The sequence below is a fragment of the Panthera uncia genome, chromosome D1 (genome assembly GCF_023721935.1).
Source record: "Panthera uncia isolate 11264 chromosome D1, Puncia_PCG_1.0, whole genome shotgun sequence".
NCBI classification, from domain to species: Eukaryota; Metazoa; Chordata; class Mammalia; order Carnivora; family Felidae; genus Panthera; species Panthera uncia.
In genome coordinates this window covers 9873003-9899909 of record NC_064808.1, presented here as the reverse complement: position 1 = coordinate 9899909, position 26907 = coordinate 9873003, and the positions used below count along the sequence as shown (strand labels likewise).

The following is a 26907-nucleotide window of genomic DNA, read 5'->3' as shown; positions in this document are numbered from 1 at the left end:
GAGATAAAGGATCCTTGAGGTTGGGACAATGGTAAGCCAAGGTTCTCTTTTGCCCCCAGCAAAGCGTCATCCTTGAGGCAGCTGAGCTCCTGGAGGGAGGTCACTCTGTCATCTCGAGGACTTGGCAATGGGCTATAGGCAGTAGGGAATTTAATTTGTCATTTACCTTAGTTTCCCACATCACCACGGCAAGCATTTAAACCCCTTTCCTTTGTTCTTGGGTAGCCAGGAGTGTCCAAGGAATATCAGACATATTCCACCTGGTCGGGGCTGGGGCGGGGGGGGGAGGGTGGGGGTGGAGGGTAGGCCAGCCTGTATTTGGCCCTCAGCTGGCCCCAAGCTCCCTCATCAGAGGCTTCAGCAAAGCCTTTATTTATGAAAACTCATCATTTGCATCCAGCTTCTACTACATCAAGCCAGGATAGTGTGTGATGTGGGAAACAGAGGCAGAAAGAAATGGCAGATAAAATTCAATTTCCTTATAACCTGCAGCCCGTTGACAAATACTTGAAGCAGGCAGAGCATAACATTCCTCCAGGAACTCCCCACCATCTTAATGTTGATGCTTTGCTAGGGGGAAAGACAACCTGAGCTGGACAGTAGCTGGGCCTCCAGGATCCTGTGTCTTTAGCATATGAAAATCACTTTGGAAACTTCCTCTTGACTTTACCTCCCCCAACTCCAGTCTCTTCTCATGGTTCGATCCTGGGGCAGCTCTTTCTGCCCGCCGGTCCTGTCCCCGTGCTTTGATAAAATCACCTTTTTTGCACCAAAGATATCTCAACAATTCTTTCTCGGCCGACAGCTCTGAAACCCCACCACTCCAACACCCCATCAGTGTGGGTCCCAGTCGTTGAGGATCTGGGCAAACACAGACTTCTGCCTAGTCCCGAAGAGGAGCACAGCAGTGGGGAGGAGCTGGTGTTGAGAACACGTGTGCCCTTTGATATAGTCTTTATGTGTGAGAAGCGGAGCTCGATTATTATCTTAGCTGAAGCACATCACAGATACTCATCTGGGAAGGTTGAGATAAGTCACAGGAAACAAATGGCCAACCCAGGACCCCGAGCAGAGTCTTCTTCACGCATCATACATCAGAGCAGGTCACTGTCTTTGAACGCTGTGAATTCGAGACCACGCCGCAGAAGGCACGACCACCCATTTGTGTGTGCTGAGGCGATGCATAGGTAGGAAGAAATCTTTTCTCATCTTCACCCCGTGCTTTGTCTCCGAGAAGGCGTCTAGGTGGGAGGCATACAAGTGTCTGGACTATGGGGCATTCCGTAAGTTGAGCTAGAGAAAATTTGTGAATGGAAAAATCTTGCTTGAAATCTTGCTGTGAGCGGGCAGTTGCTTTTGCTTCTGGAATATGAGCGGAAGGTAAATATCTGGCTTTCAGTCTTACAAGGTTTAGAGTCTCTGCTTTAGGATCAATAACTGTGTGCACATTGCCAAGGAGAGGCAGCTGGAACGCAGTCTAGATTATTCTGAGCTGACTGCTTGGGTAGGTATGGGAACCGGGATAGAAGGAAAACTCTGGGTTATGCCAGAGACACCAAATCCCTTGTCCCTGGATTTTGCTGAGGAACAAGGAAGATATTTAAAAGTGAAATGCTGAGGGGGCGCCTGGGTGGCTCAGTCGATTGAACGGCTGACTTTGGCTCAGGTCATCAATCTTGCAGTTTGTGGGTTTGAGCCCCACGTGGAGATGGCCACTGTCAGGGCGGGGCCTGTTTTGGATCCTCTGTCCTTCCCTCCCCCCCCCCCCCCCCCCGCCCATTCCTCCCCCACTTGCTTTCTCTCTCTCTCTCTCAAAAATAAATAAACCTTTAAAAAAAGTGAATCCATGCTGAGAAGTGTTTTCTTTCCTGGTATCAACAGAAACACAGGGACATTTGAGGCAGAGACAGCCCGGGACTACACGATAAACCTTCCTGAGAGTGAGAGTATAACCCAACCACACTGGCCAGGTACCTGGGTTTTGCCCTCGCAGCAGCAGAGTCTGCTGCTCTTCCTGAAGGGGCAGCCCCAGGTCTTAGGGGTGAGTGGGCCCGAGATCAGAGTGCAGGCTGTGGGGAGGGGCAGGCTTCCTGACACAAGACGGGTTTCCTCGCAATACCCCCATTCTCTAGATCATCGACGGTGGTCGTGAGCTGAACGGAACCATCCTGAACGGCACAGACCTTACAGATTCAGGAAGTGGAAAGAAATGGTGGAAAGCTGTCCACCACTGGAATTTAAAAAAAAAAAAAATTCTACTTAGGTAGTAATTATATGAATAAATACTTTCAGACTAACGTCAGTGTCCTGCATTGGACAAGGAAAAAGATTCGCTCTGTAGACTGTCACCTTCCTGGGACCTTCTCAGGCTTGGGGTCTCAGCGGTGGGAAGAAGTTAACAGGCACTGATCTGAGAGAGAATCTTCCTCCTGAGAAGCTGCCCCTCATAGGATGTCTCTTACCTTCCAGGTGGCTCAGATCCTGATTGGGCTGATAATACTGTGCCTGGGTGTGACAATCAGTCCTTTCCCCCTATATGACTATGATTCTCAATTTTGCATTACCACTGAACTACGCTATCACCTATGGGGACCCTTCTCTGTGAGTATCAGTGATTGTTCCAGTGTTTCAAATTTTTCAAGGGTCTTCAAGACCTTCATCCTTGTCTCTCAAAAACCCATGCACTGCTGTTTAGGTCCTAATCGTGGGCTGACTGGGTAGATAACACTGGCAGGGGAGCGGGGGAGATCAGGTGGATGGGACAAGCTCTGAGTGGGTTTTCTCTCTCTGGTCAGTTCTTCATATCTGGAGCGCTGTCCATTGCTGCTGGAAGGAAAGTAACCAAGGGTTTGGTAAGTGTTTCCTTGCGGAGGCTCGGATAGGTCTAGTGAAGTAAGGAGCTGTTCAGCTACAAGGCTAAGGCACCTACAACTTGCTGGTTCTCTAGAGAAGGACCCTAGAAGTGGTTCCAGGGGGTCCCTAGAAGTGCTTCCTTCGTGGCACTTAGGCAAGAATGATGGGCTTAGCTCTGTGCTCTGTGAGGTTCCACGTGCCCACGTGCTTGCTATACGAGAGCGCCTGAGGGAGTCAAAACCACAACTTTACCAGAAGTTCCTTTTTAAACTGGGGAAGATCTCCAAGTAAACTCCCAGACTCAGCTCAGATGAGCTGAATGTCCCCGACTGGCACATCTAACCTGGGAAGAACACGAGAAATGTTCGCAACAACTCTTCTCTCTTATTCTCCTTCAGATCCAAGGCAGCCTGGGAATGAATACAGTCAGTGCCACCGTAGCAGGCATTGGCACAATTGTGATAATTTTTGAAGAAATAATCATGTATGACACAGTGATGTGGAAGTTTTCCTATGCAGTTGCATTTATAGTAAGTATATCCGGTCCCAGTCATGGAAACCTGTTAACTGGTTTTGTTTGAATTTTTCTCTTAATTCTCACCATGGAATTGGCAGCCGTTGCTTACTTAGATTCTGGACACTCTCCTGAAGGCTAAGGGACCTAGCCTTTTGCGTCTTGCTGGGAGTACTGAGCAAAAAAAAAAGTTAGCTTTTTAGTACCATTCGTGTCTGAAGGCCCCGATGTGTGGTCGGTGAGTGGAAAATTCTGCAAGAACTCAGTTTTCCCTGGGGCACTTTTCTCTTGATTTGAAAAGCCATCTGAAGAGAAAAAAGAAAAACTGGTGTTCCCAGTGCTCCATGAACAACCACCTGATATGACTGGGGAGGGTGTGTTGGCATTTGAATTGCATGGTGTAACCAGAGTGAGGGAGAAGTTCAGAGGGTTAACTGTAGGCTGTCGTGTGTCATAAGGAACAACGGCAGACGGACCAAAGGAGATGTGTAAGGCCCAAAAGTCAACACTGGTCATGAAAGGTGGGTAGCAATCAGGCAAACAAACCACCAGAAATCAGTATGGATACGCCCAGACTTACCTGACATTCTAGACCCTGTGAGTAAGAGTAGAATTCCAACAATCCATTTTCAAGTTGTTTGAATTGGGAGAAAATTCAGGAATCCCTCCTAAGGAAAGGGGTTCCTAGTGCCAGATGTGAAATTTTGCCAGCAATTTTCTCTCTTAAAATACCTGCTTTTCTGTCTTCTATAGCCCGTGGGGGTTTTCCACGTGTTTTCCAGGGCATGCTAACCGGACTGCTGCTCTTGTCTCTGGCGGAAGGCTGCATTGCTCTGGCTCTCTCCATATTCGTGTGCAGGGCGGCCTGTTCCGTCAACAAGGTGAGTGTTCTGGGTCTTTATGGGGTCTCTCTCTCTCCCTCTCTCTCTCTACTCTGCTTCGTTCTCTGTGTGTGTCCTCTATTCTTTTTGTGGGGAAGATTGGGAAGAGGGAAAGTGCTGCTCCATGTATAAAGTCTTTATCATCTTTGAAGGAAGTAACACAGGGGGAGACACAGGGAAATAGCCAACCACACTCAGCCAAAGAACTATCCCTAGACACTGAAGAGTCCTCTTTTTCTCGAATGAAGGTCACTTCTGGCAATGTTGAAGAGGTGTAGGGAAAGGAAGGTGAAGGCAAGAATGGGAACCTAGACCTGCAAAGTATCAGGATTCAGAAGGAAGGTGCTCAGTGACCGTACGGTTTCTAAAGCAAATGAGATGGTTTCTTTCTCCCTATTGTCGACTACAAGAATCTAATGTTCTGATTTTTCCACAGGTGGTGGTTTTCTTGCCAAATAATGACAACAGCCCCTCTCCTGACCATTTGTATGACGAGGTCGCATTTCAATAGATCCCTGTGGTGTGGCATTTCCCGTCAGTTTGACCTATTGAATCTCCCTCAGTTGGCTGTTTACCACATGGGACTAAGACTGAGAGTACATCTGTCTGACTGTTCTTAAGTTTACATACATGGAATCTTGCTGTGACAAAACACAGGATAATAAAGACTGCTTTTATTTGCTGATGAGGATTATTCTTTTGATTCCCCACCGTACGATCTACCAGCTTTTCAAGGAATCAGGAAACAGTGTCATTTTAAGGTCTCCAAATCTGTGTAAATGGAGATAAGCTTCTTGATTCAGATTTTCTCGTATGAGTCCATGTCGTGCCGAATCTTTCACCAGAGGAAAGAAGGCCATGTTGGTTACTTCTTATTCCAACAGCTCCATGTGTCCCTAGTTTTTTTTAGATTCTGCCCCTCTGGATGAAGATCCAGGACATTTCTACTGCCAATGAATTCTTAGCTAGCGTCAAGCAGAATATAACCTATATTTTTCTTCCTATGTTCCTTGTTAACACTCTCAGACAAGGGCAGTGTGGTACTCAGAAAAATCAGTCCTCAAAGCTCTTTAGATCCTGATTCCCAGAACCATTAAATATGTTACATGGCAAACGGGAGTCAAACATTGCAAAAAGAATTAAGAAGATTACTAATCCTGGATTGTCTTTCTGGCCCAATAGAATCACACAGGCTCTTAAAAGTAGATAAATTTTCTGGTTGTGGTCATGGAGAGTGATGTGACAATCAAAGAGTCACAGATGCAGTGTGAGAAGGGCCTGGCCCCCCACTGCTGGCTTCGAAGGGGCACGAGCCAAGGACTGCGATTATATTGGGCCCAAGAGATAATTCAGGAGAATGCCCCCCCCCCTTTTTTTTAGAGAGAGAGAGGGCACAAGTGAGTGAGGGGCAGAGACAGAGAGAGAGAGAGAATTCCATGGTGAACAGAGAGAGAGAAAGAGAGAGAGAGAAAAGCAGGGCTCACCTGAAGCAGGGCTCGAGCTCATCCCATGTGGTACTTGAACTCACAAGCCATTAGATCATGACCGGAGCCAAAGTCAGATGTTTAATGACCACCCAGGCACCCAGGAATCTACATATTTTAAAGCGAGATGTAAACAACCCTTTACTAAGCAATCCTTACTTGTCCTGTTTGAGGAGACACTGGTTTATCTTCCAGTTAATAAACGATGGGTGATCCAGATGTACATTGTGGGGAAAATCCATGATGCTGGACCACTAATCTTAAGTGATCTTAAGGGGGAAAAAAGGTAAAATTGGACTCATAACTCACATCATTAAAAAAAGGCAATTCCACATGAATAATGGATTAATTTAGAAAAGAAAACCACTACAAAGTCTATAAGGCAGTGTAGAAGGATATATTATTATGCTGAGGCACAGAAAAATTTGTCAAACAAGATGCATAAAAGTTGCCCGAGGTATGTTTTATACAGTCCGTGAAAAATTAATTTTTCAATTAAAAAGAAATATAGAGTGAAAAATCAAGAAGTAACTTTCTAGAGTATAATTGTAACACACAAAACATCAACAGGATTAATGTGCAGAGTCTTTACAGATGGCCCCAAACCAATTTAAAAAGCAAACATAGAAAAGGGCAAAAAATATTAACAGGGACTTCATAGATGTGGACATGCAAATAAAAAAGAAACACAAGAAAATTCCCCTCATCAGTCTCCAGAGAAATGTCGGTTAAGTCCATAATGGGGCACAACTTCCCACTGACTAGGGAACCTGGTAACTCCAGCTGTTGGCAAACATGCAGACCAATGTGAATATTTGCTCTTATTTTGAAGGAGACATTTGATTTAAAAAAAGCACTTCGGAAAACCACTTTAAGTTTTCTCCTAAAGTTGCATACTGCATTTCCTAAGAACCAGTTCTTGCACTCCTAGGTATAGACCCAAGAGTACACTTGTACTCATGTAGACTGGGAGTCAGGCACCACAAGGTATCTTAAAGGAAGGATAGCAAACAATTGGAACAATGCAAATATCCATCTATAGCATGGATGGACAAATAAAAATACAAATGAAAAATCTGTCAAACAAGATGTCAAAAAAATTTTATTCATTTGTTTTTATATTTATGTATTTGAACAAATAAATAAATGGACACACACACGCACAAGAGAGGAGAATATGTACACACTTAGGAACATTATAAAGCAGTGAAAATTAATGAACCACAACTCCATGTGGCAACCTCAGTAGGTCTATGATGGATGAAGCGAGGAAGGGGCCTTAAGTAGAACGAGGAGGGACACATCAGAGGGAGCAGAGTAATGGCACATATGGTCTATCCTCACGGGGAGATGCCCAGACCATGGAGAGAGAGGATTCTGATTATTTTTGAAAATGATAATTAAGCCTACCCAATGATTCATGTTAGAGATTTCCTCATTATTTTCTTTTCTTTTTGTTTTGTTTCATATCCTTCAGTTAATCCAGTTATAAGAATCTTTCTGTAAACCACCAGGCCATGATCTTTATGAGAATGTGCATATTTGCAATACTAGCTCCTTAAATGCCTCAACTCACATTTCATTGGCATAAAGCATGCCAAAGGGGGTTCTCTATTTCCTATGAAAAGCTAGTGTTGTTTTCTAAAGAATAGTGCGTGAATAGATTCCCCCACAATAGATAGACTCGGGCATGAACTATAGTCAAACTACTTATGAATGGCGTGACTTTCACCAGTGGTTTTTTCTTTTAAGTTTATTTATTTATTTTGAGACAGGGAGAGAAAGAGCAGGGGAGGGGCAAAGGGAGAGGAGGAGAGAGAGAATCCAAAGCAGGCTTCGCGCTAGTAGTGTGGAGCCCGACACGGGGCTCAAACTCACGAGTTGTGAGACCGTGACCTAAGCCAAACCCAAGAGTCATCCAACTCAGTCAACTGGCTGAGCCACCCAGGCACCCCTTACAGGAGTAGATCTTATCTTTGCTAAATCTGAATTCTCCCATCTATAGAACAGGGGTAACTATTGGGCGGTGTGGTGTGGCTGGAGGGTTGCTTTCTCTTCCAAGGGTGTTTCCTTCCTGGGAAAGGGAGATCCACCAGAGCAATATTTCTGGCCTTTTTCTTATCCATCACTTCCTACTTCCACAGAAAGGAGGAAGCAGTCTGTTACACCAGGGAGGAGGAACCCGGCATCATGTAGAGAGTTACTGCTCCCTATGGAAGAATGGGCTGCTGCCCGTGACGGTGTGCTAACCCTGTGTGGGGCCAGCCTTGCCATGACTTTGCATGGTTGTGTCATTCTGAGACCCACTCTTGGGAAATCGAACAGCCACCAGTTATAAGCCACATCTACCGTTGTCAGACCTTTTGATCTTCTTCTGTTTTGCTTGATTATTTTTCAAGAGGGTAGAAACATGATGAAGGAAGATAAATAATATTTATTGGGTATTTCTCAAATCTCAGTACTTGGTGCTTAAGTCTGGACCACTCGAAAGAGAACAAAACTACTATTTTGGGTAGAATAATGCACACAGATGGTAACCTCCTGCAGGGACGTTACTTTTTTGGAGGAATTACCTTTTTGCTGCCCTATAGAAGGGCCATTTAGGGTTTCTTCTAAGATAGCCATTGAGAGTATAATATCATTGTCCCTTGGTGGCTAGTTATATCTATAAACTATAATAGAACCAATAAGGGATATCTATAACTATTTCTGTATCTGTCTATGTATCCATGTATCTATCCATCTATCAATCAAGAGAGGAGAGAGAGATTTATTTCAAAGAACTGGCTCACACAATTATCAAGGCTCACAAGTCCAAAACCTGCAGGGTAGCCCAGTAGTTTGGAGATCCAGCCCAGGGAAGAAAAGATGTTGCATTTTGAGTCCAAAGGCAGTCTGCTGCTTTCTCTTGGAAAGTCAGTCTTCTTTCTGCTAAGAGTTTCAACTGCTTGGACAAGGCCCGCCCACATTACGAAGGGTAATCTGTCTTACTCAAGTCCACCAACTTAAATGTGAATCTCCTCTAAAAAAATGCCTTCACAGAAACATCTAGAATAATGGTTTGATCAAATACTTGGGGACTGTGGCCCAACCAAGTGGACATAACATTAACCATCACAGTAAACACGCGGGAGGAATTTCTCAGTAAAGAAACTAGCTAAACCTGCCAAAGAAGACAGTAGGCTATCGGCTGTTGCAGGAAGAAAAGCGTTCCCTAGTAGTCTTTCACACATCACGGAGGAGAAAATTATTTTATCCTGCAGCTCAGGAGAGTCTTCTGTGTTTTCTGAAGCACTTGTGAGCTTGTAATTCAAATGGGCAGTCTGGTCTGGGAAGGCACCCAAGAAGAACGTGCACTGAGAAGCAAACAGAATAGGGCAATCTACTGAATTTGAACCCCGCAGGCTTGTACAGAGGCTCAAAAGTCATACTCAAAGATTATAACTGGGGGCGCCTGGGTGGCTCAGTGCGTTGAGCGTCTGACTCTTTATTTTGGCTCAGGTCATGATCCCAGGGTTGGGGGATTGAGCCCTGTGTCAGGCTCTGTGCTGAGCATGGAGCCTGCTTGGGATTCTCTCTCTCTCTCTCTCTCTCTCTGCCCCCTTCTCCCTCTTGTGCACTCTCTTTCTCTCTAAAATAAGATTTAAAAAAAGATTACGTCTGTGCATTTCTAAAGAGTATACCACTTTTAGATAGGCTGATAGACATTTACTGTTTCCTGAGGTAATATGCAGGAGAAAGGTCAATGTTAAGCCTCTAAGGGAAGGCTTTCAGATGAAAACCTGCTAGCTTCTCTGTGTCAGAGAAGGAAGGCACAACTCAAGTGCCTGATAAAAGGTGCTTCTACAAAGGAGATGAATTGAGATACACACAAATCGCTACAGCATATGCCTCTGTGGACAGAGATGGGGGAAGGAAATGCTTCTCAAAACCTGGGGCATTCACGAGTTAAGAAAGGTAATGTCTTGGGGCGCCTAGGTGGCTCAGTTGGTTAAGCATCTGACTCTTAATTTCGGCTCAGGTCATGATCTCGTGGCTCGTGAGTTCCTGAGCCCCATGTCAGGCTCTGCACTGACAGTGCAGGGGTTGCTTAAGATTCTCTCTTTGTTGCTCTCTCTGCTCCCCCCTCCCCGTTCTCTCTCAAAAATAAATAAAATTAGAAGAAAGAAAGAAAAAAGAAAGACAATGGCTTGAAAAACTCACGGTAGAAGCGTCAGGGACTTACTGGGGCCTTGAGCCAAATATGAAACAGGGGTTTCAGTTTAGGAATTTGGCGAGGGTGATTCTCCAGCAGAAACAAGTGATGTGGTCAGGAAGCCACCATCCAGGTAGGCAGGTTTCATGGGCTTAAATAATCCCTGGTTAGGAAATGGAAGCATTTATTGTGGCATAAAATTAAAAATGGCCGGAGAGGCCCTGCCAAGACACAGAATGCAAAGACAATACAGATGTGGTGGGAGAATGAGAAATCACTGCGTTAACCTGGGTCTTCCCTCACTTCCTGTTTTCATCCAGACTTCCTGCTGAAAAAAGAAAAATTCCCGGAGGCGGAGCTAACCACTTTGGTCGTTGGATGGCATGAAGGGGACCGTATTAGACACTGAGCCTGGGTCAGGGAGAGGCATGCCAGACAAAATTTCAAATCCCCAAGGGTGACAGCGGAGACAAGATCGGGAGTTCAAGGTAGCAAGGGTGAAATGGCAAAACCAAGGAATTCATACTGGGAGAAACGAGAGGCACAGATGCGAGCAATGCCCCGGTGCGTTCTTACGCTCCTCCAGTGCAGTGATGTGTGAGCCTGTAGGCATGACTTCGGATGCTTGGACTCCCGTGGAGGACGAAGGGCCACCGTCTGGGAAGGGGTGGTCGGCCATCAACGTCTCCTTTCATATCTTCTCCAATGGCAAATCCAAGAGAGACTTGTAACTAAGCCCATACTGTATTTTTTTTTCAATTTATTGAAGTGAAAGTCACATAACATAAACATTTCTCCCCCATTTCTCCCCTCCCTCAGGCCCTGACAACCACCAGTCCACACGCTGTCTATGTGGGTTTACCCATTCTGCATATTTCCTATGCATGGAATCATACAACATGTCTGGCTTCTTACAGTTAGCATAATGTTGCAGCTCATACGTATTTTAATAGGAGTTTAAATAAAGCACAGAATAAGGCAAAATAGAGAGCTAGTATCAGGCCTGATAGAATATTGGCTAATACTCACTGAGCTTTTAGCATATGTCCGGCTTTGTAGATGTATAAAGCACCTTGCAGACAAAATGTACTTTGTAGACAAAAATCTCATTTTTCCTCAAAACAGCCTTCTGATACAGGTCTACTATTGTCCTCTTTTAGAGACCATGGAGATAATAAGTAGTTTTGCAAGATCACAGGCTAACGGCACTAGCATCTGATTCCAGGGCTCGTTCTTTTAAAAGTCATTCTTCACTTCAGTGGGTGTACCTTTAATTGCAGAACTTAAGAGAAAGTCAGGCTTGAATAAAAGTGGAGGAAGGAAAATGAGATTAGTTACAGGAGAGCACTCTTTGCTTCCAGATAGCTTTTGCATATTCAACTGGCCCATTCTCATCTCTACATGTATCTAATGTGTATAGATATATTATCGGTTTTTTATATTCTCATAAGGCAGGTGACGGGTCCTTTTTCTCTCAAAGCAAATTGTTCCTGAGATCAATATGTACCTGTGCCTGTTATTTGTTTCCTGTAATAGGATCAGAGTCAGAGTGACTGGGTTTATATCCAGCCCACACTTAAGCCAGGGCCCTAGGAGACGATGGACTAGAAGCACATTCCACACTGAAGCAGGCTGTCTACAGTCAACCTCGTTCACTGACAACATAGGGAACGGTCATGACACTGACCCTATGGAGTTCCATTATTCTTGTAGACCAAGGACGTCTGCATGTTTTCCATTCCTCCCTTTTTGGAACTGTCGTTTCCCACCCTTGACTATACACGAATTAGAGTAGGGGGTGATGGAAAATAAACGGATTTGTTGTTGGTGTTGCTGTTTTTTAATTCAGAGGTCTCTGACTGTGAGGAATAACAGCCGGAACAGATGAAGCAGACTACATACACCCAAAGGTTCCAGTTCTCAGGATGAGTATGTTGACTGGGTGGAGTTGTTTCCTTTGATGAGAAGAGTGAGTATGTTTTGAGATGGGAAAATGCCAGTGGGTAATTTTGCCAGCAGAATTACAGATGGTGGAGAAAACTCGCTCTTGCTCAGAGTCTATTTTGCGGTCCATTCTAGACACAGAGTTAACTACATTTTAGCATTCTCTGCAGGCAGTTCTATACTAAGACCTCATTCTGGAACATTACTGACAGGTCTGGAGCATGGACTCCCATGGTGACCTCCTCTGTTGTGCCTTCCTTCCAGTTTACTACACATACGTATAGGGTTCTAAGGAATGGTGAAGGCCAGATGGATGAGGTCAGGGTCATTGGGTCACAACCTGGGGAAGAGCTGCTTCTGGCTAGGGGTGCTCAATGTGAATTATTGTGTGCCTGAGAAATGAATTTCTATTATGTGTAAGGAGTTAGACTTCCATATGTCTGTTTCAGGGTCTATCCTCATCACACCATTTTCTACTTCCTGCATACCATGTGTAAGGCACTTAACTTCTCTAGATTTCTTGTTCCTAACTGGTAAAAGCATTGTTTATAGGCACTGTTGTCAGATAAGAGTTGTGAGGATTGATTCATTTAATAGATTTGAACTCCTTAGGACAAATCTTGCTCCTCAATATTATTATTTCTTAAGGAAACTCCGTTTGATTTCCAGAATGCTCGGTCTTCAGAAATACCCCTTTGTCTTTGTTTTGTTTTGTTTTGACTTTTTTCCTCTAGTAATTTTCATTTTGAAAACATTTCCCATTTAATTTTTTTTTATTTTTTTTTTAACGTTTATTTATTTTTGAGACAGAGAGAGACAGAGCATGAACAGGGGAGGGTCAGAGAGAGGGAGACACAGAATCTGAAACAGGCTTCAGGCTCTGAGCGGTCAGCACAGACCCCGACGCGGGGCTTGAACTCACGGACCGTGAAATCATGACCTGAGCCGAAGTCGGCCGCTTAACCGACTGAGCCACCCAGGCGCCCCAACGTTTCCCATTTTAGATAGATAGCTGTAACTGGGACCTCTGATTAATGGTTTGTTTTACTCTTAATTGAGTTGTTGTTGTATCTTTCAAACTCTATAAACGATCAAGGCTGCAAGAAGGCCTGGTTCAAGGGACAGTCCAAAGATAGAAGATATCTAAGAAGATTAGTATGCCCTGTTTACTTGGTTGTGAAATATTCTGTAGCTGATGGATGGCATGATTTGCTCACGAGAGTTAACAATCTTATATATACATCTGACACTCACAATCAGATTAGGCCCTAAAAGGGGAACCTTCCAGTGTACCTCATCTGCACTAAGGAACACAGAAGATTTAAAAGTAGCATTTGTCATCTCTTGGTTGCAGGACCGGGGAAAGAATCAAGCTAATTTCCACTTCTCGCTCTCTTAGAGAGTCAATAACATGCTTGGTGGAGACCCACCCTGAGTGAGTAGTCCTGGGGCAGAGATAGCTCCTCCCTGTTGTCTGGATATTTGGAGAAGAGCTGTTTTCCTCTAGCAGGAGATGAGTTTAGGGAACTAAAGCGAGGTGTGATAAGATCTCACCCTCTAGATCGGGGGAGTGGATGGGTTGTGTGTAACCTGATATAACCTAATCTCCATTATGGAAAGCTAGAAACACAGGACTGAGCAATCGGGGTCTAGTAATATGAGGAAGACTTGGAGCCTGAATCCAAACTTTTTGAAGCTACCCAACCAGATGGTAATGGTGTCTCACCTGCCAGGAAAGAGCATGTTCTTAGTTTTACAAGTGACAAGGGGTGATTTCTGAATTTCTGTAAAGAGAGCACTGATTCTCATGAGAGTAAAGGCAGCTAGAAAAGTTGTCTGAAGAACTGTCTTCATCTTAGCCATCTATCTATCTTCCGGCTTCTGCTTCCTGGAGGAAGAGTCCTCTGGCCTGTGAATAATGTCTTAAAAACAGAACAAAACTCTTTATTGAGGTACAACTGGTGTATAAAACACCATCATTGTTTTAAGACTACCATGTGAAAAGTTTTGACTTATATACACAACCATGAACCATCATCACAATCAAGATAATGAACAGAAACATCACTCCCCCCAAATTTCCTGCCCCTCCTCACCCCCATCCCCATTACCATAAATTATTGATCTGCTTTCTGTTGCTATTTTATATAAATGGAATCATACAGCATGTACTTTTCCTGTCTTCTTTCACTTGGTGTAATTATATTGAGATTCATCCATGTTGCATTGTCTACGGACGGTTCATTCCTTTTTATTGCTTGGTGGTAGCATTCCTCTGTTTGGATACGTTACAATCTGTGTATTCACTTGTTAACAGACACTTGGAGTGTTTCCAGTTGAAAGCTATTACGAATAAAGCTGCTATGAACGTTTGTGTACATATGCCTTTGTGTTAACATATACTTTTATTTCTCTTGGGTATTTACCCAAGAGTGGAATATCTGGGTCATCGGTATGTGTTCAGATTTTTAAGAAACTGCCAAAATGTTTTCCATTTCACATTCCCACCAGCTGCGTATGAAGGTTTCTATTCTCCACATTCTTGCCAATACTTGTTATGATCAGTCTTTTTCATTTTAGCCATTCTGATAGGAGTATAAAAGAATCTCATGGTCTTAATTCGCATTTCTTAACAACCAGTGATCTCGAGTACCTTGTCACGTGCTTATTTCTAATTGCTACATCTTCTCTGATGAAGTGAAGATTCAGCACATCCAATTATTTTTCACATGTATTACTTGGGTTGTTTGCTGTTTTGTTATTGGGTTTGGAGAGTTCTTTATGTATCCTGGATACATGACTATTATCAAATATATGTTTTATAAATATTTTCCCCCAGTCAGTGGCTCTGTTTCCATTGTCCCAAGAGTGTCCTTTGATGAACAGAAGTTCTTAATTTCTTCCTGTTAGAATTCCAGAATGACTTCTTAAATATACTGCAAGACTGTCATACTCTGGGGAGTTGGGGCTTTGTCCTTTACATGGCTATATGTATCTCTGAGCCAGTGGCTATTATGTATTGTTATAACCCTAATGGATAGAATACGGTGACCCCTCTCAAGAAATATCCCAGTGATCCATTTGTAAAGTTTATGCTTTTCCCGGAAGTTTATTCTCTGCTGAAGTAGAGTGTTGGTTCCTATGAGGCAGGGGTGAGGCATTTATCAGGTACACCGTAAGGGTTCCACCAAAACTAGGAACAGTGAGTCATTTTGGAATCTTCAAACCAGTGAATCAGAAGAAAATGAAAGAAGGTACTCTATAGAACTCACTTTCTTCGAGGAATTAGTATTGCTCTTAAGTGATAGGGGTGTAAAGGATTATGTCAGGAACTCATGGGATTCACCAGGATGCCTCCTGATGTTTCCATGTCTCGTAATAACCACAAATAGGTAAATGGAACAACCGTGGCCTGGAGGAGGCATGAAACCAGAGGCTCAGACCTCTCAAAGGAGAATGTCTGCGCTGTCCTAATGGAGAAGAAATTGAGACAATCGGAAGTACTGAGTGAGGGTGCGTGGAATCTAAAATGGAGCTTAAAAGAAGGAATTGATGGATACTATTGAAGCTTCAGAACAACTGTAGCTGTGGGTACCATTGTTTGTTCCTCTATTGCAATATATTTTTTTTTTTGAGAAGTTTTCATGTGAAAAAAGGCTCTAGCGTAGGAAATGAGTGTAGTTGAGCAGGACATGATTTGGCCAACACTGGTCACTGACCAACCCATGCCCCACAGGCCTTGTTTCTAGAGCACACTCTTGATTCTTTGCCTGAGGACTTTCTCCAACCCCAGAGAGGTAGGTCCTACATATGTACGTGGCAGGAAGATATTGCCAGGGAATTAATAATTCCTGAGAACAGCTTTTAAATAGCAACAGCTAGGAGTTGATATATAAATATAGTTCCTAGATTTTTCCTTCTAAACTAAGATCCACTTCGTATACAGTTGGAACTGGCTCGCTAAGGTATGTTTTACTGGTTGCATTTTCTTGTTATGGGCTGAATTGTGTCCTCCTAAAGTGTATATGTTGAAGTTCTGATGCTCAATACCTCAGAAGGGGATTGTATTTGAAGATAGTGTCTTTTAAAGAGCTAATTAAGATAAAATGAAGCCATATTTTATGCAATCCAATTGTCACCAGTGTCCTTATCACAGGAGGGTTAGGACACAGACATATACACAGGAAAGACCATGTGAGGACACAGCAAGAAGGCAGCCATCTACAAACAAGGAAAAGAGGCTTCAGAGAAAGTAACCCAGCTGATACCTTGATCTTAGACTTCCAGCCTCCTGAGCTATGAGTAAATAAATTTCCGTTGTTGATTCTGTGGTATTCTTTTATGGCAGCCTGAGCAGGCTACCCCTGCTATCTTCATTTGACTATCTTCTATCTTCTCTTCCTCCCTACTGATGTTTTTCTTCGCTTCTTAAAAAATAGACACACAAATCCTAATTCAAAAAATTTGCCTTTGATAAACCAAACCCTGGATAGTGCCTTATAAAACAAAAACAAAAACAAAAACAAAAAAAACACCATGATACCCAGTCACCAAGAAGAAAGCAACATCATTAAAAAAAAAAAAAAAAGATTGAGCGGTAGGTTGATTAAATCAGCATTCAGGTAATAATGAGGTTGCATTAGATTTTTACTATGTGTCATACATTAGAGTGTGCATTTTGTATCGCATTACATTTTGTCAAGTTCACCTTGACACAAGCAAGGGAGACCTAGTACATTCAACAGTCAAAGAAACTTAGATTGGACCCAGTGTCAGATGGTATGCCACTACTCACCCAAACTATTTGCACAAAGATTTTTCACTTGAATAAACTGTCAACCCAGAGGGAAGTACAGTTTCTAGGAAGGAGTAAGTGGGTAACAACAAATTCCTCTCTGAGGCCTAAGAACTGAAATTGGCTCAAAAATGGTAATACCGTCCCAATGAAAAGAGGTCTATTAGGCCACGGAATGCTAATATTAGTATTTGCTGGTCACCTGTCAAAGTAAGCACATATCCGTGCTAATTGTGTCTGTGTATGTGAAAGTGCGTAATAAAAGACATGGGGAGCAGGGGATTTGTAGAAGATTCCTATCAGATCTGTCTTTGGTTGCCATCATGGATCCAAGACGCCCTGGTGTGGTAAAAAATGTTTCAATGGTGTCTCATGGATGAGAGTGAACCTGGTCTATGTCTTGAAGCACTAAATCTTCGTAAGTTTCAGGTTGAGTCAGTAAGTCTTGATAAGGATCTTCAGAATGTGATCTGATCAAGCAACTTAGTGCAGAAGCCTAGAAATAGGACATCACAACATCTACAATTACTTCAACCAGATTTTCAGTGATTTTTATTTGATCTTGTAAGTTTTTTGCTGCAGTGCTCTGTATAGCCCACTGATCCTCAACTGGTGGTACCTTTACCCTCAAGGGGATATTTAGCAATGTCTGAAGACATTTTGGTTGCCAAAATTGGGGGTGGGAGAAATTTTTGACATCGAGCAGGTAGAGGCCAGGGATGCTGCTAAACAGATCATGTCCCCTCCTCCCACCCCCACCCCCACCCCTCAATACGTAATTATTCATTCCAAAATGTCTACAATGCCAAAGCTGAAACACCCTGGCCGGCCAATGTTTTCACAACAGCCTAGGCAGAGATAGGGCAATTCTAGCCATGTCTGGAACCACCGTAAAATACATTTTTTTCGGTGATCTTGTCAGGTATTTATGTAGCCAACAGTCCGTGCCAGCATCTACAGGGATTTGAGTAGTAGCAAGAGAGACAGTCATTCCATAAAAAATGATAAAATGCTATCCGTGAACACAATGAGATATGTCCCCCTGACTTTTGTCCTAGGGACATGGAAACAGAAATATCAGTATGACATTTTGCATGTAGCAAAGGCCAACCATTTACGAGGGCTTTGCAGAATAAATATGGAGGAACGCACATGTGGTGATGTGGGAGACTACATATACACGTATGAATACGTCTGTGCGTGTGAGCACATTGACATGTTGGGGTGTGTATGACTGATGGGATTCCATGAAAAATTATGAGGTATGGAATTAATATCGAAATCACACTTATGTGTTCCTAGAGCTATTGTATCTCTTACTTGGCTGCTACTTTTTTCCTTAAGTATTTATTCGATCTATTATGACATCCACTTGTTAAAGATATGGGAAAAGTCACTGTTTCCCCATCTCCCAACACAGTAAATGTAATACATGTTCAGTATACTTTAGATGGATGAGTAAGAAATACATGTGTGAGTGAATGAGGGAAACTGACTATGAATGAAGTATCTGTGCAAAGGAATATTTCAAAAATGGAGTGGCTGGTGAATGTAACATGTAACTGTTGTTCTCTAACCTCCCATCTCCCATCTTGCCATTAAGAGGGTTTTGGGGGGGTGTTTGCTGTTGTTGTTGTTTTTGCCAATTCTCTATACAACCAGAGATTGAAGTTAACTATTAACACATCTGATTCTTTGTGATGCTTTAAATGCTTCCTCACCTTCTCAATAAAAAAGGCTACTCACCCAGCTGATCTCATTGCCATCCACGGTATAAGTGAGCCCACAGAGTGAGAACGAAATAAAAATCTGCACACAAGTCAGTATCATTTGAAGGATCACAATATTCTACAGAAGAGAAGGGCAAGAATTAAGATTTCCCCAACCAGCTTTAGTCTGCAATGTGCTCATCCTGGTTGTCCGGGGGGGGGGGGGGGGCAAGGGGCCAGGGTTAGTGGATATTTTGAGGACAATGCACTTCCTATCTAAGATATGCCCGTTCCATTGAGACACAATATTGGATCTGGCACAAACCTTGCCTCAGCGAGCAACCATAAATAAACTCCTACAGAAACAAATATGAGTTATAGGAATTCAAAATGGCAGAGCTCTGCAAAAGAACTCCCTTAACATTCTAGAGTTAGTTACTCCTATTTCAGCCATTTTTTCACACGCATTGGTCAAACACTGAATACACCAGGACTTTTCTCTCTCTCTCTCCCTCTTTCTCTCTCTCCCTCTCTCTCTCTCTCTCTCTCTCACACACACACACACACACACACACACACATTCATACACATACACACATCATGTGACTCAACTTTACTCACAGAAAGGATGGATTTACTAACATTCCATTGGTCTTTTATTTTTTTATTTATTTTTTAATTTTTTTATTTTAGAGAGATAGAGAGAGAGCATGGGGAGAGAGGCAGAGGAAGAGAGAGAGAGAATCCCAAGCAGGCTCCACACTCAGTGCAGAGCCCGATGCAGGGCTCAATCCCATGAGCCTGGGATCATGACCTGAGCTGAAATCAAGAGTCAGATGCTCAACTGACTGAGCCACCCAGGCGCCCCTCCATTGATCTTTTAAATTAACATTAAAATGACTCAGACCAGCTCCCAAATTTTGTATCATTTTCACTACCAGAAATCCATAGGCCAGTCCTCAATGTTCCAGATCAGGTCCCTCCTCTCTGGGCACACTGATCTGTGAGCAGTCTTTTTATCATTTTTTTTTAGAACAGCCCATGTTCATCAGAGAAAATCTGGAATAATAAGAATACGTGTTCTTAAAATGACACACAGAAATGCACACACATAATTCTGCAATTCTGAAATCAGGTTGTTTCACTTTTTTTTAAAACAACTGTCATGTTTATATTTATTTGTTTTCCTATCACTTTTCAACGTTTAGAAACTTCATCATAGGCTTTTAGTCGCTGAGGGCTGAGGTAGCTGAAAACAAACATCACGTGTGAAGACACCATCCAACAAATTAGTACTTACAGTTATAAAAGATTTAACCAACGAACATGCCGGTAACTCCCAGCATTCAAGTAAGACTATGTCAACTAAATTCACGGAGAGAAGAATTATCCCAGTGCTTGAAAGTAGTGTGCTGATAATGTTAGCTCCAATACTGACTTCGATCTGGAAGAGAATAAAGCCTTTAATGGAAATACTCAGGGCCTTTTGTATTTCCAGACACATCTTCTGCAGTACCCTGGAGGCATGCCCTGGCTCTACGGGCTAAGGTAAGGGATCCTTCATGAGGAATTCAATTTCCTGTTTTACTGAAGCAGTTTTCTGGCAAGCCACTCTACATCATGGGAGAGAAGGGAAGAAGTGATCCTCCAGAAATGAAAGCCCATGGAGCCAACATCATGGGGGTTCTGTTTGTTCTGATATCACTGGTAGGAGTGATTTTCAATATGTCCACCCTGAACTAGAAGCTCCCTGATACAAACACAAACGTGCACCCCTCTCCATCTTAGCCTTCCAAAATGCGTCTCTTCAACCATTGAAACAAGGATCTATCTGTAAAGACCCCCCTCTTTTGCTTCTTACTAGGCTAAAATTCAGACAGTTGGATACTTTCTCCTCTTTTTTTAATTTTAATTTTTATTTATTTTGAGAGAGAGATAGAAAGCAAGTGGGGGAGGGAGGGAGGAAGAGAGAGAGAGAGAGAGAGAGAGAGAGAGAGCGCGAATCCCAAGCAGGCTCTGCACTGTCAACACAGAGCCTGACACAGGGTTTGAATGCATAACCCATGAGATTATGACCTGAGCTGATGTCAAGAGTCAGACGCTTAGCCAACTAAGCCACCCAGGCACCCCTGGATAATTTCTTCTCTTAAAAAAGCTAAGTGTATGTCTCATTTTCTAAAGAATTAACAGATGATTGAAGAAAAAGTTGCAAGCCAATGAAATAGATCATTGAAGAAAAAGTTGCAAGTCAACGAAATAGACTGGAATATCCAAATCTTGTTTTGGTTTGGCCTCCTGTAGAGAGTCAGAGTCAACTGTTCTTGTTAACTCATTAAATGAGCAAAAGGGAAACTGATACTCACCAGAAATTTTGTTTGTTTTCTTGTACATGAGATGGTCAAAGATCCAGATATGATGAACTGTTCATAAGACAGGAAAGACATTAATGGGGGAGAACGCTTTCCTATCCACATCACCCACCTCCACCTTGGATGACTTAACCTGAACCCCACATCTCTCCCAGTCCAAAAGAATATTCTTAAAGAATAACGCATTGAATCAAACCAAGTTGAATGTGTGTCCATTTGGGGCATGTGGATGGAAGAATATTGACGTGGAGAGAAAGTGAGGCAAGAACTCAAGGTAGATGCCATTGACCGTGATAGAGTTGGATAGGATGGATGATTCTGCCCTACACACCCCCATCCTACCCCCATCCTGACCTATCCCAATTTATTCCAACCTGAAAGTTCATTTGCTTTCTTTAATTTTTTTTAAACGTTTATTTATTATTAAGAGACAGAGAGAGACAGAGCATGAGCAGGGGAGGGGCAGACAGAGGAGGAGACACAGAATCTGAAGCAGGCTCCAGGCTCTGAGCAGTCAGCACAGAGCCCAGCGCGGGGCTCGAACTCACAAACCGTGAGATCATGACCTGAGCCGGAGTCGGATGCTTAACCGACTGAGCCACCCAGGTGCCCCTCATTTGCTATCTAAAGTACACCTGGATCCTCTCAAGTAGGAATGATCTCTCCCTTCAAAGGAGGGAGCATGGGACTCAGGAGCATTTTTTTTTTTCTCCAAACACTTACAATTGGTCCTGAGGCTGCCTTGTCACTTTCTCTCCTAACAAATTCCCTATCTACTTGGCACAGTGCCTCTAACAGAGTCTAAAAAGGAGTCTCAGCTATTGTCTACAAAAAGCGAGGATAAACTAATTACATATATTTTTCCTTTATTTACAAGTTCTAAATAACTTCTTTGATTCCCAAAGTAGTTCAAACAGATATACTCACAGATGCTGCAGCCCAGAACGGGTAACCAATATAAAAGCAGAATAAAAGATTCCTGAAGTCAGAGTGCCAGTAAAGAAAAATCTCAATGATCCCAAATAAGAAACATTTCAGGCCAATCATTATCTGAGCTACCTGGAGGAACAAAAATAGAATACAGGGGGGAAGTGGAAAAACTCTCTACATTCCAGACTTTTCTCCCTCGATCTCAAGGCCACATATGAATCGCATTTTTATCTTTTCCACCTTCACTGGGTCTTAAAAATAATCCTCGGAAGAGTGAAATCCAAAAAAAAAAAAAAAAAAAAAAAAAAAAAAAAAAAAAGGTGTTGGTTTCCCAGGCCCTGTGGATGGATATTACGTCATGGGGATATTATATTTGGGCACAAACATCCCATTTGAACTCTGGGAGCCTGAAACACCTTCAAAGCAAAACATCTGACCTAAGTGTACTCCCAGATATATTTTCCTACCCACTTTTTACCCAGTCTTATGAGCTGGCATAAAATAATTCACCCCCAGTAAAGTTGTAGACCATTTAATTTTCCATACTCACCCCCTAACGTCCACAGGGCTAAAGGTAACTTACGCCCAGGGATTGCAGATTCTTTTTAAGGAAATCACGCAGCTTGCTGTGTAGACGTTGAGCTAAATCAGGTGCGTCTGCTCGTCCCACCTGCGCACTTTGAATTTCATTTGTTGAAATGCCCCCAGCAGTCCCCTCGGTAGCAACGGCATCACTCATTCTGTAAGAGACCTGTACTTGACGCCTGGATGCGGGGGGGGGGGGGGGGGGGTTCTGCAGCCCTCCAGGATGGAATCAATGGAATATGGAATTCTGGAGCACAGCAGTGGGAGACAGGCAGGGATGGGAAAATAGTACCACGGGGGCTTGGACAGCTTCCTTACACTTTCTAGAAGCCCAAGATGTTCACCACTGTAGAGCGGACGCCTCCGTTGTTTCTGACATATCTGCAAAAAAGAGCTGTGGATTGGACTGGAAGAATGCATACCTTAAGGTCAGGCACACCCTTGCGTGAATCGCGACTTCCTGTTATTTGCTCGGTGGCTTTGGACAATTCAGGTACATTCTCCGAGTTTCTATTTCTTCAGCTGTGATTTAGGAATAGCAACGTTTCTGTGACCTCATAAGGATTTTCTCACGTCATGTTAGACAATTCATCGAAGTTATTTAATAATCTGCAACGTGATGCACGTTTCCAGTTCGTTTCTTTTCTCCTCAGAAAAGAGCAATTTAAGCTTTCCTATGAATTCTTTGTATCATTGCCTAAAATTTCCATATGATGAATTTTTAGAATAGAACAGAATGGATCTCACTCGATTGGTCTTTTCCTCTAAGCCTACATTACTTTTTTTCTTCACAAAGCCATACTATTTTTCTGTATTTAACATAATGACTGCATTATAAGATTTTGAAAAAACAGAGAAAAGTTCACATAAAGGTACATTAACCACACACAACTAGCAATATTTGCCTTCATTCCAAGTCTTTGCTGATACACATAAATGGTTTTTGAGAGTTTAATTATGGTTTACGTGCACCCTTGTCTCTAAATGTTTTACACTTCACATTATATATTAAAAATCTATCCAAGTGTCTGTTAATTATCACTTTTCTGTTTGCACAATATTTTAAAAAAGAATAATGGTATGATCTATTAAGCATTTTCAAGATGCCATATATGTATATTTTTAATTTTTATTTATTTATTTTTGAGAGAGAGAGAACACAAGCCAGGAAGGGGCAGAGAGACAGGGAGACACAGAACCCAAAGCAGACTCCAGGCTCTGAGCTGTCAGCACGAGCCCGATGCAGGGCTTGAACCCACAAACCGTGGGATCATGACCTGGGCCAAAGTCAGATGCTTAACCGACTGAGCCACCCAGGTGCCCCTAGATGCCATATATGTTTTAAGTGACCTATTTTTGTTACTGTAAATAAGTATCCCTTTAACATTCATATTCATAAATTCCCTTTTGTGGGATTATTGGATCAAAGCATAAGGATAAGAGCAAGTCTTACACATCCTAAATTCCATGCCAAAAGGTTTTATCTATTTACATTGTCATTAGAAATACCTGGATTATCGGGTTATGACACCCTCAGTGAAACACCTCTCTTCTAACGATGAAATCAACTGCAGAATATTTCAAGTGAAATATAAAAAGTAGTAGCAAAATGTTTCATTTTCTGGCTGACATCCTAGTATACCAGGTTTTCTTGATCTCTGTTTCTTCAGCATCTAGAACAATCGCTCGGCATCTAATGGGAGAACATCCTTTACTTTTTAAATGAATTAATGGTAAACAATGAAAGGAAGATTGGAATCTATTGCTGACCTTGTAAAACAGAAACAAGTAACGCTTTAATGGGTAAATTATGAATTCCAATGCAAAGGACGGACAGAAATTAAGGGTGGTGCATGTTGCTCTAAAAGCTTCCTGAATTACTTCCATCCCACACTTGCCTCCGTGTAAGCCTTTCTGTGTATCTCAAGAGTTAAAAAAAAAAAAAAAGTCATATTCAGCCTCTGATGAAGAAGATAATCTTATTTTTCAAAACTCTAATTGTAAGGGGCGCCTGGGTGGCTCAGTCGGTTAAGCGTCCGACTTCAGCTCAGGTCACGATCTCGTGGTCAGTGAGTTCGAGTCCCGCGTTGGGCTCTGTGCTGGCAGCTCCAAGCCTGGAGCCCGTTTCAGATTCTGTGTCTCCCTCTCTCTGACCCTCCCCCGTTCATGCTCTGTCTCTCTCTGTCTCAAAAATAAATAAACGTTAAAAAAAGTAAATAAAACCTTGTCCTCTCATGTGTATGAACATGCATATACCTACATGTGGTAAAAGTCTTACATGGATGGGAAGGGAAAAATAACGATTGTCTCTGAGTTCAGAAGGAAGGAAAATGAGCTGGCGGCTCAGGGCTGAGGCTCCAACTCTGCCTACAAAGTTTTATTAATTTTTTTTAAATTTTATAACATTGAAGCAAATGAAGCAAAAAGCTGACCCTGGGCAATAGATAACATATTTGTAATCATATTATCTGTGCATATATCCTTAGTAAAACAAATGACAGTAAGAGAAAATACTGCCACAGAGCCACTGCCAAGCTGGCAGAGAAAGACTTTTCTGCTGTCTCCTCCCCTCCCTGGATCCTCACTCTTCCAGCTTGGATCTGCTCCCAATCCAGGGATTTTGCCTATCCCCAGCCCAGACTCAAGCCTGGAATCATTGCCAAATTCAGCCAGAATATATACAACCAAAAATGAGCTGCACCTACCTTGATGTCTATCCCAGGCTGCCGGTGGGTTTTAAGTAGCAAGCTGTTCTGGTTTGCAACCTTGTGTTTCATATCTTTCATGGAGTTGCCCCCTGCCCTTGGCCCTCTGTGGAGAAGGATTGTTATGGTAGAATTGTTACTCTAGGCTTCTTTATTTCCAACTTTAGGTTAGATATAAGGGCGGTAAAGATAAGCTAGCCTTAATATTATCAGAAGATAATCAACAATCTACCACACTCAGAAACAGAGATAACAGCTTTCTGAACTCTTCTGATGGTGCATATTCCACTGTATCGGTTTCCACTTGATTCTTTTATTTAGACCCAAACTCCCTGATTCGCGTTTATATTAATAGTTCTGTTTAATTCTAGTTCCGTTCTTAAGGCGCCCCTACCAAAAAAGATGCCTGCAAACGCTGGCCTCTTCTCTGCCAAATGCTTTTTCTTCTTGCTGAGAGTATGCCTTTGAAAGGCTAAAATGTTTCCTTTTCCTTATCTCAGACATCTGAGTGTGACACCTATAGATCCAACGTTTATCAGAGGTATAGTGAATAGTGCTCAGAATTTCTTTTTCAGTCCTTACATGACAGACACAAGGATCTGCTTATTATCTATATATTAGAATTAAAAAAAAAAAAAAAAAGGAAGCTGAGAATTGATCCAAGATCACACAAGGAGTAATTAGTCAAACCAAGTCTGTCCAAACCCATGCCTGTGTTGTTGGGGTTAATTTCAGCAAGCCTGAAACAGACCTGAGAGGTTTTTCGGGAGTACCTGTGGGGCACTGACCCTTAGTCAAGGCATGGACACATGGATTCATTGTGTTGCTCTGTAACCAGGGGTCTGAGGAGTTTCTGGGTGGCTTGTGCCAGCTTGTCAGCATTATTTATTGATAACAGTGTGACTAGTGATGTGTATGTGGCTTCAGCAAGACCACAGAATGGTATGTTATTGGGGCTGGTTGCAATAACATGCCCATGTGACAAGCCAAGTATAAGAAGCCCCCAAACCAATACAATTTGGTCCTGGTCCTGAGGTTTTCTGTTGGGATTCCTTATCAAAAACAAACGTGCATCACAGGGGGAAAGGGAGGGCAATTGGAACACAAACCCGTCATTATGGACCCCTTGCAATGAGGCAGTCATTAGCTGGAACGCACATTTTTAGTTTAACGCTGTTGCTATATCGTGTCCTAGTCCTGCAAAATAGATCTCAAAGTGGGACGCATAGTCCATTTGGATCCTATGAGTCTTCTTTAGAAATTAAACCCTGGGGCGCCTGGGTGGCTCAGTCAGTTGAGCGTCCGACTTCCGCTCAGGTCTTGATCTCGCAGTTCGTGGTTTCGAGCCCCGCATCAGGCTCTGTGCTGAACTCTTGCTCAGAGCCTGGAGCCTGCTTCAGATTCTGTGTCTCCTTCTCTCTCTGCCCTTCCCCTGCTCACGCTTTGTCTCACTCTGTTTCTCAAAAATAAATAAATGTAAAAAAATTTTTAAAAAAATAAAAAGAAATTAAACCCTAACCGCTACCACTGGAACATTGGGCATCAGAAGTGACATTGCATTGAAGACCCAGATTCGTCTTTAACTAAAAATATTGCTAAGGATTTATTTATAAGTAAAAAGGGTGGTTTTGATAAAGGGAATGCCCAGGTGGTTACTGAACCCCTTCGATTTGAGGTGGCACAGGCTTTAAAATCAGTTGCTGATAATAGGACTTCCCGGTATAATATGGAAATGATAGAAACCTGACCCGAGGATCTAGCAAAATGGATGAGTAAGGAACTGCAAAAGAATGGCAAGTCAGCTGAACATTCCTTTTTAATGTTCCTGCTTAACAAGACCAAGAGTGAGCTTTTCCCTCTTTGGCCAGTAGGAGGAGCGCCAGCCAAAGGAACCGGGACAAATCACACCGATCAATTGTCTACATCTATAAAAACGGCTCCTA

The 26907-nt window shown here is 42.7% G+C and overlaps 1 long non-coding RNA gene across 1 annotated transcript; it reads right to left on the bottom strand.

Moving 5' to 3' along the window:
- Positions 1–19030: 19030 nt before the first annotated feature.
- LOC125933084 (uncharacterized) lies at positions 19031–21795 on the bottom strand. The gene is made up of 3 exons (XR_007460868.1): positions 21672–21795; positions 20739–20795; positions 19031–19819 (listed from the first exon to the last, which is right to left on the bottom strand). It is a non-coding gene; the product is annotated as an uncharacterized LOC125933084 (long non-coding RNA).
- Between the last annotated feature and the right edge of the window lie 5112 nt (positions 21796–26907).